The sequence below is a fragment of the Corvus brachyrhynchos genome, unplaced genomic scaffold (genome assembly GCF_000691975.1).
Source record: "Corvus brachyrhynchos isolate BGI_N302 unplaced genomic scaffold, ASM69197v1 scaffold20, whole genome shotgun sequence".
Taxonomy (NCBI): Eukaryota; Metazoa; Chordata; class Aves; order Passeriformes; family Corvidae; genus Corvus; species Corvus brachyrhynchos.
Window position 1 is genome coordinate 590,167 of NW_008235735.1, and position 14,162 is coordinate 604,328.

The window sequence follows — 14,162 nt, forward strand, 5'->3', positions numbered from 1 at the left end:
GACTCCCTCAGTTGTGGGATTCTTAATCCCTGTCTTAAAAGAAGTATGGGGTTTTTTTTTTTCCCGCTCCTCCGAAACCAATTTAGCAAGCGCCTGCTGCAGGCGCGCTGAGGGGGAAGTTTAACTCACACCCTCCCGCCAAATCCCTCGCTGTCCGTTCAGCTTTAGGTACGGCCGATTTCTCAGCCATACCTAAAGGTAGCGCACAAGGGTGGAAATTCCGTGAGGTCAATTACATTTTGTCCAGACAATGTAGGGTTAAAATCTTTAGCGAATGTCTGTTAATGTGTTTGCAGCCTGGCTGCTTTTCTCTATTGAATTTTCTAACCCTATGTTAAACACAGTTAGTCCCACTGTATTTTTCACTGATAACTGCATCCCTCGCTCTGGAGATGGGGCTGCTCCATTACTGCAGGTGAGGGAGTTACGATTCCCTGTCTGAACTGCATTAGCTTTCACAAATGGGAAATAAAATTAATAAATTTTACAAGTGCCCTCTTGATCTAGCTAATTTACCTCACAATTGCCCGGTGATTGTTAGCTCACCTAATGGCTGACAGTTCAATACATTGGATTAACTCCATCACTGGCACTTATCTGTCCTTCCTTTCTGTGACTAACTCAAGGCAAAAACTTAAAGGAAAAACAGCTACAGTCACATGAATGTTGCTTTTCCAAACACCAGGAGAATTTACAGCTCTTAATTCAGGAATACTGTTATTTACTTTCTTCTCTTTTTCTCCATTTTATTCTCATGACACAATCTAAATACCCCAAATTTTACTGTCATCTAAGCTACAAAACAGTGCAAGGTCCATGAGCTAGACTTAGAGTAAAAAGAGAACTTGTTGTCACAAGGGCTTACTTTGTATGAGGCTATTAATCCCTGGAATAGAGAGTCCATCTGAAATCCTGTTGCCCTCTAAGTATTCTACAGAATGGGATTTTCTCCCAGATTAAGCTTCTCGACTGGGTGAATATCCTGATACAGTCTTGTTTTGGGGACTCTCTATTACGAAGGATTTTTCCTACAACAGGCTATGAAGGATGGGGTGGAAGTCAACCAGAAGTGACTGAAATTCTCAGCTGTGAGTTCAAACTCACGGTTTTCCTCCTACCCTTCTCTCTGAGCAGCTGTTTTCAAGTTGCTGCTGGCCAACCTGGACAGAAACGTGTCGGAGAGCGCTTGTCCTCGGAAGCACTTGGTTGCTCACAGAGATGTGCTAGACACCTCACAGCTGAGGGCTGCAGCACTGCACGTCAGCAGCTGCAGCACCGAGTGCTTCTGGCAGGAATATTAACAGCTTTCATCTTTCTTGGTGCTACTTTTCAGGCTTTTTGCTCTTGAGCTGTCATTGCAGCATGAACTGGGGGTGATGTCTTAGCCATTCTTTGAGCAATACATCTTAAGACACCACTGACTGCACTTCTGGCCAAGATTTCTGCCTGGCACACGATACCTCACAAAAAAATAGGAAAATGAGTAGTAAATTCAGACAAGAAATTAGAGAGGAGGAAAACCTACTGGACTGCAGGCAAAACAGACACATCTAGACAACTGCTAGTCTGCACCATGAACTAAGGACTCAGCTTTCTGCCTTTCTTACTGCTGACCTCTACATGTGAATGCTCTTTCCCATTCATATTTTTCTTCCAGCTCAAGTCTTCATCTGTATTACTTCCTCCTGCACCATCAGCAATCTCTTTTTCTCAAATGAACTGAATTCCACCTTGTCTAAGGGTCTTACCATTTTTCAGGCTATTACGGCAAGGAACAGTTCTAACCGTTGCATGGTTCTATGTCTGCAACTGAATTCTTGGTCCCACTGAAACCTGTGCAAAATTTAGGTGCTTTTGGTATGATATCATTACTACAACTCCCACCACAGATTGCTCTATACAATGGACAGATTGATTACACTGCGCATCATCCCATAAGCCAGGGAAAGGTTGTTGTTTGGAGCGTTACTTTTAATAGCAACAGTTTTCAATTAATAAAGAAATACTTTATCTAGTCCTGCCATTTCAAAGTTTAGAGACATCTTTTAACCAAACACTAATTTTTATTTGTATTATTTCTTTTGGCATTTTCTGCCAGGAAGCCATTAAATTCAGGTAGGTATTTGAAAACAAGGAGCAGCAAGGCAATTGTCTGTTATTAGTCATTTCATTATTACTTTTTTAAAGCTATTACAAATGCTACTAGTCAAAAGGCAGACTAACTGTAGATTTATAATGCTCTTTGGGTTAATCAGAAACTTGTTAAACTAGGAAAGGTTTTCTTTACAAGTTCCATCTATATAATGGGGAGAAAAATGTGGCCTAAGAGTTAAGAAATTCTTGTGTTCAAAAATGTAATCAGCTAAGAGGCAGAGAAGAAAAAAACCCCAACACTGTCAAAGTCTATAACTGAACTACATTTTTCTGTTATTGTTACTACAATACCCTTCACTTGTGAAGTGTGTAATGACTATTCTGTAGCAAACAATACAGGAAGCCAGCCATGCTTATGGATTTCCTCTAAGAAGCCACTAGCTTTCAGATGAAAACCCCATTTATTGTTTCTTTTCAGTATCTTCTATTTAATTTTCAATACCTTAGCCTAAAAAATCCCACTATCTGCATACATTGTAGTAATATCTTTCAAACCAGTGGAAGGAAGTTGCTAATTACATGCTGTGGGTGCTGACTGCTTGGCAGCAGAAAGGCAGTTTTATCTCCAGGCTTGGAATAAACTATAGTTATAAATATGTTTTGTTCCACATTAATCAGGGTATTGAGACAATTGTCATCTCTGTACAATGATCAAATGGGCAGCTCTGGAATTCAAGAAGCTCAGGAATTCATTAGGTGTGTCTGTTCTAAGCTGCAAACCCACCCGTTACTGCTCAAGTCATGCCATGTGAAATGTAAGACAGATCCATTAATGAGGAGGACTGAGCATTTTCTGTTGCAATCTACCAGGAAATTTGCTTATGAAAAGAGAGAAAAGACTCTTCCTTCCCATTGTATCAGGTTCAGAGGTTCCAAGTTAATAAATATGCAAAAAAAATAGCAGCATAGGTTCAGAATGTATTAATTTTAGTGTGTTGTTTTGAATGTATGTCAATTTGAGTGAAAGTGCCTTAGCAATACTGAAATTGGTTACAGGAAAGGGATAATGGGGATGGAAGAAAATTAAAAAGAAACCAAGTGTCTATAAGCACAATCAACAATCTAAAGCATCTTTGCCCTTTTAAAGTAAGTAATGTGTAATTAAAACTTCTGTTAAGAATTGATTTTAGAATATGTAATAAAATAGGGCTAAGAAGAACTTGTACTGTTACCCTAAAATCAATTCATTTTCTCCACCAATAACAAAGGAAAAGTTCTAAAGAAGTCTAAATACTTCCTGAAGCAGAATGTCATTTACAGTCAGCTGGAAAAATCATCATAATTTCATCTTTCCTTTCCCTTAACAGAAGTAACCCTGGAGAACATGGGTAATTAAGCTGACTTTTTTTAAGAGAAAAGCAGCATGCTTTAGCACTGCCTTCAACTTCCTCACACCCTTCCCTTTTTTCTATATAAATAAATCCCTCCTGCCTTCTGTGCTCCTGGAACACACAGCACCCAAAGCACAGCCCTGCTTCCCTGTGGCAACAAACAAAGAACAATAACCAGAGGAGTTTGCACAGGAGTGGAAAGCTACTCAGCATGCAAGGTAACGCTGCAGGATCAATGACATGACTGTCTGCTCCAAACTGAGAGCTCATCAGCTGGGAATCACTGAGGTGAGAAAGGACGTGGGTACCAGTCAAAGTTAGGGAATGTCTGTCAGCTGCCAAAGTGATTTGTCTGGAAAATACTGCAAGCTCAGAGAGGAAAAGAAGAAGTGGAAATATGGAAGTCTTGATGCTATTTCATATGGCTGAGGTACACCCTCATTTTGAAGGCTGGTTAAAGTTCAAGGGAAGTGATTCCAAGTGGAAGAGGTGGAGGGAAGAGCTGTTCCCATGATCAGGTGAATACCCAGCCTGTCCCACGACAGTTGAGATGAAGGTTGAGAGGTGGTGGAGCTGCAGCACTCGAGGGGGAGACATAAGTATGCAGTGGTAGCTAACAAGTATTTAAGAAAAAGATTTTAGATTTTTGGTATAATAATGATTTGGTAAAACTGGTGCAGAAAATTAGCATGGAAATTAGAAAAAGTTCCTAAATCACCAGAGTGAAGCAGACCTGTTCTGTGAGCAGTGAGGGCAAAAAGCGTGGTTAACTTTGAGATGGAGCTTCAGTGACCATGAGATACTGTTCATTACAGTGGTAGACTGGCCTTGATGGCTTAAGAGCATCTATCGATCAGGGACCCCAGAGTTTTTATAGTGCTGGGAGATCAAACCCCACAAGAACACAGAATAAATCCTCATCGCTGATGTTGAAGTTGCTATCAGCTGTTTCAGCTGTGGGGGTTTGTTTGTCACATTGGTTGTTTCAGGCTGTCTGTAGGCACTAGAGAAGATGAGCACCTGCACTCTGTTCACATGAATATGAACATCTCCTCACGAGTCATCATTTTTTAATGAAAGCCTGTATTCTGGAACACAAGATGTTAGCCTCCAGGGAAATGTATCAGCTTGTCATCTGTCCCACAAGTCAACAGGTAAGGAAAAAAAGGGGGAAATTGTTTTCTTTCCTGCTAGAGTTAATTTGAATACCAGATCTTTCTGCTTATTAATATTTCAGTTCTCCCCAAACATGAAATGGATTGAAATATCAGAGATGCTGGTAGAACTCTTACATTTGTCATATATTATTTTGATTTAATCATAAGAAATTACGTCAATAGGTTGCCCATATGTAATCATGCACCAGGCACAGAGATCTTAATTACCCTGTTCATCAATATTCATGATAGCCCATATTATCCAGGGTATTATCCTATATTGTTATATGTGATGCCACATGAATATCATATGGGAGAGGGATTTAAAAAAAGGTTACAGGCTAATAAGAGTATTTTATTCCACTCAGAAAACTCAAGAGAAACAGTTCTTTTCAAAGATCCAGAGACTGTAATTACCTGCAAAATATTAAGTCACCTTAAAGGCAAATGCTAACCCAGACAGACTGAAGATTAAAATTAAAAGCTAAAACTTCCTATTGTTATTAGTGCCCCACTGCACTAGATATTGTGCAAATATATGAAAAAGGTGACTCCCATCACAACGAGTTTAATTCTACCTTTCAGCTTGGTTGTTCTAGAGCAGAAATTGTAGTAGTTTTAAGCTAGCAGCTGGTGGTCATATAATAGCAGTGAATTATAATGCTTTATAATGCCACAAATTTTGTATGTAATTCCCTGTGAAGTTTCCTAGGAGCTGTGCCTAGAAAATGCTGCTTTGGCATGTCAGCCTTGCCACCTTAATTTCATTTACCCGTTGTGTGCCACAGCCCTTGCACATCGTGCCTGCTCCTGGGCCACGCACTCCACGCGACAGGGCACAGAGGCAGCTGCAGAACTGGGCGGAGTCACACGAAATCTGGATGCGGCTCCCTGCCCACTACCTGCTCCTGAAGTGTCACATGCATTTGTGATTATACGGGTGTGTGAACAGTAAGGGATGCTCCTGCCGTCCTTCAGTGCAGCAGGGGGAGCCGGTATCTCTGGCACGACAACACCACTGTGCTTCTGTAACAATTCACTGTGCCTTACAACACGATTTGTAACTATCTCGATAGCGTCTGAAGTATCGATTCTGCAAATGCCTCAAGTGCACGCTGCACTGTACACATGGCAGTTGTCTCTGTGGCACTCTGGATCAGAGGCCTGGACACAGGATGCTCTGGGAAGGCTGAGCCACGCTGAGTTCAGAGAGAAGGCCCAAGTTCACCATGAGTAAGCACCACAGCCAGCAAAGAACTAAGGAGCTGGGATTTCTGCTGAGGAGCTCACCCCTCAGTACACTTTTGTGTCTGGTGTTTTTCACTAAGGGGCACTATCAGACCTTCTCAAGTCATACAGAATTATTAATTAGTTAATTCTTTGTCTTTAATTAGTTAATTATTATTAGTTAATTCTTTGTCTAGAATTAGTATTTTGCTCTTCCAAACACTACCTGCTGTTTGAAGCAGACTGCAGTCTGATGGAGGTGTGTGTTTTACCTGGAGCAAAGGAACATTCTCCTTCTTTATGGTAATGCTGCAGTGTTTCTCCTCTTTGATGTAAACGGTGTCCAAAGCACTCTAATCCCATCCACGTCCAGTACAAACAGAACAAACAAGGAATGATTTATGCATGCTTGACTGTGCTCTGTATCTTATTAGATGAAGATGAATTACTGTGCTGGACAGGGACACATTGTCATGAAAAATCCATCTTTGTAGATTCTGGTGCTCAATCTCATGCCTTGTGCAAATGTATGTTACCGTGCTATTGCCATTTTCCACTTGGTGATGCCACACACAGCAGAGTGGCCCTGGAGGAGTACTGAGGGAGGTTCCCTTGCTAGCAGACTGCCATAGCCGCAATATACAGCTCCAGCCCATCACCTCCAAATGCCTCTGCTCTTGTGTTTTAGGACAGGTGTCATTTCCCAACTTCTGCCAGATGTGGATAATGTTATTTAAGCAAAAGAATGAATCCTATTTCTCTTTCCTTCCATCATCCCATCGTATGCACTGCACTCTCTGCCTTTGTAGCCACTTCTGAGACAAGTCTGTCCATTTATACACAGAGCAAGAATTTAACTTTGTTGACACTGGACAGAAAGCCGAGGGTCTGCATCTTGTGAGAAGTTTTATGTGCAGCTATGGTATGGAATTGATGCTTTCTTCTAGGGAAAAATACGTTTCAAAACCCGTGAATTGTTGATACATGTTCACTTGCTATCAGAAAAGGCCCAATACAATTTGTCCTTAAGTCATTGGACAGGTACATTAGCCATTGCTCAAACCACCAAAGCAGTAAATTAACAACAAATAAGCTAATTTTTCCCATTCTCCTTCCATTTTGTTCAGCTTTCGGTATGAACTGATCAAACTCAAATTTAATTTGTCTCCTAACACAGTATCTTACTCTCTACCCATGTAAACACTGAAAAAAAATCCATTTTCCATCTCCTTCTTCCAAAGGTAACATAGTGACAGCACTCATGTGAGACAAGGTGCATTACAGTTTTTAATAAATCAGTCATTACAAAAGCACTTATAGAACTGGCAGAGTAATGAAGAATGTCCCTACCTCTTAGTCTCAGATCAGAATATTAAAATACTTTTCAACAGTTTAATTTCTCTGTGAAGGTTTTTAATTACAGTCTATGTTCTTATTTTACTCAGTACAGCTTCACTTGCAAGAGGCAAGTGAATTTCAGGGCTGTGATTTCAGGGCCACAGCTATCAGGTACCTGCTCACTGGCTGTATCCCAGCTAAGATACCAGACAAAACCACCTATGGTGGTGCTGGGTGCTTCCCTTGCTGAAGGCATCCACTGGGCACTGAACTGAGAACTCTCACAAAAGCCACTGACCAGCGATTAAGAAAGGTTTATTATTAATTCCTTCTGCATACAAAGCTACCACTGACCTTAGAGAATTTTTTGCATTTTGGACCAGGTCTCAGATGGTGATGACTTCCAACTGGTGTGGACATGAGCCAGCTTCAAACAGCTCTAGAAGCAAAAATCTCTATGAGTGTAATGATGCCCTTAAGACATTACAGTTGTCTAGATTTTTCCTGTAAAAACAATGGATCACATCCCTTTTCCCATTCTTCAAATAAAAAGAACAATACTTTTCCATACAATTGTGGGGCTGCATTCCCAACATGATCTAACAAGTGTGATACCAACTTCTTTATGCTTCGAAGGACTATTGCACAGAAAATGTCCCCCTGTTCTGCAGTAGACATTCCCTAGCGCAACATTTTTTCTTTCAGCCTTAATTGAATTTTGCAGCATTTGCTTGTACATGTTGTTGTCGTCCACATACGCTTTTCCTTTCTCTCTCTCTTTTTTCTTTTTAATACAGATGTGCCATTTACAATACACCTTCTACCACGTCAAAGAATAGAACAGAAATCCAACTTTACATAACAGCCAGCAATTCAAATTGTTAAATCAAGCCAAGAGTCAGTATAATGCAATGTTAATTTTCGTAGGGTAGATAGAATATGAAATATTTTTATATCCCTTGTCATTAACCGAGTATATTAGGTTTATGTTTTGAAATCAGATCGTCACCAAGAGCTTTATGTTTAAAACTATTTTATGAAGCCAAGAAAGGAAAAATCTGATCCTTACTGAGGAGATGGGAAATTGCCACCATGTTGAACATTCAGTTACTCCTGCCCTGAACTGGCAGCTTGGGCAGTATTCTTCTAGGAGAACTGGGAGAAGCTAAATCCCATTAACCCTCCTGCCATCTCATGCTCAGACAGCTGTGGACAAAATAGGTATTTAAATTATAGTGCCTGTTCAGTTAAACTCATTTCTTCCACTGCTGACCAGGAGCCACAGGATTTCAGGAGTAATCTCTCCTCTTCTGCTACTCGTAATTATACATGTTCTGAACTGCCACTAGTACTTTATTGTGCACAAGAGGGAGAAGGGCTCTATCAGCTGGAGCTCTGGGTATACTCAAACTTTGTGTGAGCTCTCCAGTGGGTGTCCAGAGATCATTCAGTGCTCAGTGTCAATACAAGAACCCAGCTTTATTCTCTGCCCTCTCCCAGCTGTGCTGTTATGCACAGTCTCACAGATGTAGACATGATGGAAAATGTAAAGCACAAGGAAAAGAACACAAATCAGGAAGGCCTCTGTGCTTGCAAGGACGAGTTTTTGAAGTCACAGCATCTGATACTATTTCGTCCTTCTCAAACTGAAACTATTGGCAAGAGCCTTGAAAACAACTGTTGAGCTAGGAACAAATTGCACATACAACCAACTCTGTGGCAATCTGCATGCATGTGTTCATTGCTAACTTTCAGTTATGAAATCAGCTATTCAGAAACTGGTCCTATTTTCTGGAAAATATCCTCAGATTCCTCCTCAACTATTTTGTCTCCATGGCTCATCAATTAGCCTCTAATGAATGAGATTAAGGACTTCTACACTTTGTTTATCAAAAACCACATGACCCTTTCTTTGATCCTATTACAAGACAGCAACATTACTGGGATGAAGTGTCTTTGCTCAAAAATGCCCCTTCTGTGTGCTTCATAATGTGCACTTCTCCAACATTCATGACAGTTACTGGCATCTCGCTTAATCAAAGTGAATAAAAACATCAGTGTCTTGTTTTTCACAAAGTTTGCACTTTGCTGTCACCCACACTTCCTGATAAATAATGAGCTCCCCCTACCTCAAGTTCCCAGAACTTTTATCCTTTCCTTTTTTTTAGCTTTCATACAATGTAGGGCACAAAAAAAGACAACCTAGTCTGTCAAGTGGCTGAAAAACATCTACTAAGTCTTATCCAAATATTCCTACATAATGAAACCTCTCCTGTACTCTAGTCAGTCCATGAGACTGAAGTTCAAGTCTCAAAGGCTCATTTTCAGTATCTCTTCAAGCAGTAGAAATCCAGGAAGAGATTTCTTTTGAGAATGAGCAGCACCTATGTCCGTGTTGCTGCTGAATTTTATTTACCTCTATGAGAAATAACTGTTTTCCTTTCTGGGAATTGCAAATGGCAGAATATATTAGTGCATCTTCTATTCCTCTTTTAAATGAAGGCAGCAAGACTCAAAAATATGAAACTTGGACACAGATGTAAAGGGTCATAAACTGACAAGAGTAAGCCAAGTCCAGAATAGCAGGGATCCAGTGACACTGGATCTGTTCAGTGAAACTGGATTGCACTGCTGGGACAGGCTGGGTGAATGGATTGAAGTGGATAAACTTAAAGAGGGGGAATCCATCATGAGCCTTGTGAGCTGTAAGGAGATTAATAAAAAATGTGTGGGATGGAAATGTTGCTATGGTTCTCTTTTAGTCTATCACACCTGTGCCCCAGTTGCGTACATTAATCTTTGCTGCCTCCTCCAGTTCTCTGACACAAAAATGATCCCATCTGAGATACCTCTGTACATAAATAAGCATTCAAGGGACAAGGCAACGGGCACACAGTGAAAGGCAAGAGGTTCCCTCATTTTTCACTGTGGGCGTGACCGAGCACTGGCACAGGCTGCCCAGCTAGGTTGTAGACACTCCATCCCTGGAGATGTTCAAAAGCCACTTGGACATCTTCCTGGGCTGCTGCTGTGGGTGACACAGCTGGAGCAAGGGGGCTGGATGAGATGACCCCCAGAGGGCCCTTCCAGCCTCAGCCATTCAGTGATTCCATGACACCAAAGGATTTCACTCCACACGTGCTGCTGCTGTGTCAGTGTTGTGTCACAAATGCCTAAAACTCAACTTTAGTACATTCTCCAAAGTCACTGGTGAGAAATTGTTTGACTTGCTTGACTTCCTTGAGGACAAATTAGATTTTCCTCATATATGCTTTACCTTTTCTTACATTATTATCTTGCTCCTGTAGACCTTGTTCAATGAGGCAAAAAACCTGTGATTTTAATGACAATATTGCCATAGTTACTGCAGGACTGGGCCCTAGAAAATCATCGACCTTTTCTCTTCTTTTTTTCTAATTGCCATTTTAGAGGCAGATTACCTGTGGTGCTTCCTGCTGTTTATTTATGCTTCAGAGTGCAGGAATACACAACTTGCAGCTCTTTGGCTGCAAAACCCTTCACCCTGCTGATAGCTGCTATGATTGAAACCCAAGGCCTGGTGTTCCTAACTCATGCTTGAACGTAGCCTGGTGCTTTGCGAGCAGCCATCCACTCTCTCTGCTCTCAGGTACAGCTGGAGGGGCCTCTGCTGTGCCAACCTGACAGCTCTAGTCAACCTTGGCAGCCTCTGAGTTTTACAACGTGCTTTGCTTTAAAAGAGGTCTGTGATGCTGGGACCAGAATAAGTACAAAATATGTTACCATCAGATATACAAACAAATCTCTGAGGCATGGGAGATGTTCTTACAAGAATGTTCTGCTCTGCTTCGTTCAGTCTTGGTCTGAAACTTTTAGACTATACCAGAATTAGAAATAATTCAAAAGCTGGCAAAAGAAATCTCTTTTCAGAGATACTTGTCGTCATTTTCAAAGAAAACTTAATTAGTTTTCTCTCCCTCTTACCAAAAAGCATGTCTTTTCTATTATCAGACCTGGAAGAATTATGAAACTTAAGCACAAGTACATGTCGTGATGCTAATGAAGCTCTGCCTTAGTTTCAATCCACTCTATGCAGAAGCAATCAGACTAAATCACACTCAGTAAAAATAACCCACACCCAAAAAACCAAAACCAGCCCAAAATCCTATTTTCTCCTAACTTTGAAGAATTTAAGGCAAGACTAAAAAATGAAGAGGTTTTTTACTCTTTGATCTCCTAAAACACATAAACATAAATATGTAAATAATATATAACTTGAAGCTGACGAGTCTTTTCTTCTGGTTGATACTTGACTCGCACTCAAGAAGAGCAGCCGGAAGAACAGTCCACTATAAAAAAGGAAATTACGACAAAGTTCCATGGGGGTTTTTTTGATGAATACTTAAGAGAGTTTTTGTTCGTATTCATATATTCCCTTAAAAATAATTTATTTCATGTCATTGTTTTTGGGGAATATCTGTGGAAATAGTACACATGGGGATGCAGCTGTGAAATAACTCCTGCTTTCTCTAAGCCAGTTTGAGATAATTAAGTGAAGAAATAGCTCTTTCTATTGTTTTTATTTTTAATATAGAAAGAGGGATGTGTACTTGACTTAAGATATGAACCAGAGGACACGTTTAACTCTGAATCTGAGATACACAACTCAGATTTAAGTTAGAGTTAACTCAGTCAGAGTTAAGGTCAGTATAGAAAGCTTTAGGAAATACCATCTTTGTATGTTCATGTACTTTCATGCCATGCGTAGAATTTAAATAACTTCTTATGTTCATATGGTAAATATGTGCATGGTGAGATTTCCTTTATTGCACAGAATTCTACCTTTCCAGCTTGACAGAATGTTGGGGTGGGTTCCCTGTAAGTGCAAGTGGAGATGGTGTCTAAATTACTCTGAATGTGTACAGAGGGAAAAAGAGGAATATTATCTGCAAACTTCATTATGACGGTAAGTGTGGAAGGCTGGTGATTTTTGCAAATGGTCAGGGTTGCCTCTAAGCTAGGAATACCTCCTACAGGTTGCAAGAAGAAGGCACAGGCACATAGCAGGAAACAGAACAGAACATGTGACCACTGAAAATGAAGTTCTGTGTGGATGCCTTGTTTTGTCTTACCCCTACTGAGTATGACAGCAAACCTTCTATAAGTAACAAGTTGATTAAATGCTTGTGTTTAAACTCAAAACAAGGTTGGAGTTAACAAAACCTGTTGGTGTAGAAACGTTTGAACATTTTATCCTAATATTTATTGCCAAAATTACTGCCTGTAAGCCCTTGACATTGAGCCCCTTCACTTTGTTAACTGCTTGACAAACACCGAACAAAACCAACTGTGTCTGCTGAAGAATGCAAATCTCAGGGAACAGATAAATACAGACACACCAAGGGCAGGCAAAGAAACCTGTCTGAAGTCATTCTAATGCTTCCAAGCAGTGCAGGCAAAATTAAGGACAAAATAACTGAGGGGGGTGAAATAGAAGGATTAGAGAAGCTAGACGACTCTGGCTTAAGGAAGTTAAGATGAAGATCAGTGGGCTTCTGAAGAGCAGTGAGAAGCTGGACAGAATTTATGAATATGAAAGGAAGGGCTCCCAGTAACGCCCTCTTTGCTCGCTAAACCACTCAGAAATAAAGATGCTCTGACATATACTGACATTTATCTCCTTCCACTGTTCTCATTAAAACTGGTCCATAGTTACTCGTAGCTTTGCAATGTGTTGAAATGAAGAAGAAAAAAAAAGTACTTTTGAGAGCAGTTAATTTGGAATTAAATTAGTTTCTTCACAGATCAGAAGATATGTACATAGCAGAACCTCATTGATTTATACCAGTGTGTAAGAAAGAGCAAAGGACAGTGAGACATCACTCCTCACAGAATTGCAAAGCTAAATCCCAATCAAAAGCAATCAAAGCAAGAGAAAAAAGAGTATGAAAACAATTCTGTTCTGAAGGATCTTTTTTCGAAAGATTTTTTTAAGGAAGGTAGAAATAAAACAGTTTGGTGTTCCAAAAAATAGTTTTCAATGCAGAGTTCATTCAAGGAAGCTGGCATTTTTCCACTGACTTCAGCAAGCATCTTTCAAACCTAGCAGGTACCACAGCCCACTTCGAATAAGTCAGCTGTGCCTTGAAGACGATGCAGAAGGTCAGATAAGTCACTGGACTAGACACAGGCTGTAACAGGCATCTGGACCCTGCCAGGCCCAGCCTGAGAGAACAGAAAAGCATTCCAACCAAAACACATATCCGTAGGTAGTTCAGAGGGGTTCACTTTCCAAACCAGAAGAAAATACGAGAGAGATGGAGTGGGAACAAAATTAATGCAGAAAAATATGGTTAAAACTTGTTTAAAATCAAAGCCATCCTGTGAAGAAGGAAGAGAATTCCACACAGCTTTATTTCACAGAAATAAAGGCAACAATACAAACAAAGCCTACTTCTAAATCTAGGGGTGGCAAAAATGAGATAGACACCAGCAGAAATTACAGGTTAGAGTACGGAAGGTTCATATGGCTAAAGACATAAAGACTCAAATCCATGATGACCAGAGGCAAATACCTACAGCTGTTAACAGAGATGTAGAAGAGTTGGAACTACTTCATAAATATTCATAAAACTGAAAGAACAGGACAGTGCACCTGTATCCTGTGAAAAGAGGTGCTCTCCAGCCTGTCAGTTGTAAACAGAATGCTAAACCACAACCATGGGGGATACATAGTTTTAGTCAGGAGATCTAGATTATTTCTACCCAGAATCCTAAAATTTTGGGTCAGCAAGTTTTACTGATTTAAATTTTTTAATACATCTTGGAATACCAGGGCATTGGTAGAACATTTAGGTACCAAAGTCCTGTGCCAATATTTAAAACCTTCTGTATGGTACTCTCTGCAAATAGAGTGAATTCATAAGGAAAGCCCAGTTTGGGGGAAATCAAAGTGACTGTGATTCAGCGTGGGAGA

At 40.3% G+C, this 14,162-nt stretch overlaps 1 protein-coding gene across 1 annotated transcript in view; it reads right to left on the reverse strand.

The window, feature by feature from the left end:
* Positions 1 to 14,162, reverse strand: part of LOC103614864 (N-deacetylase and N-sulfotransferase 3) — a 106,142-nt gene that overhangs the window by 52,187 nt on the left and 39,793 nt on the right. The window lies entirely within an intron of this gene.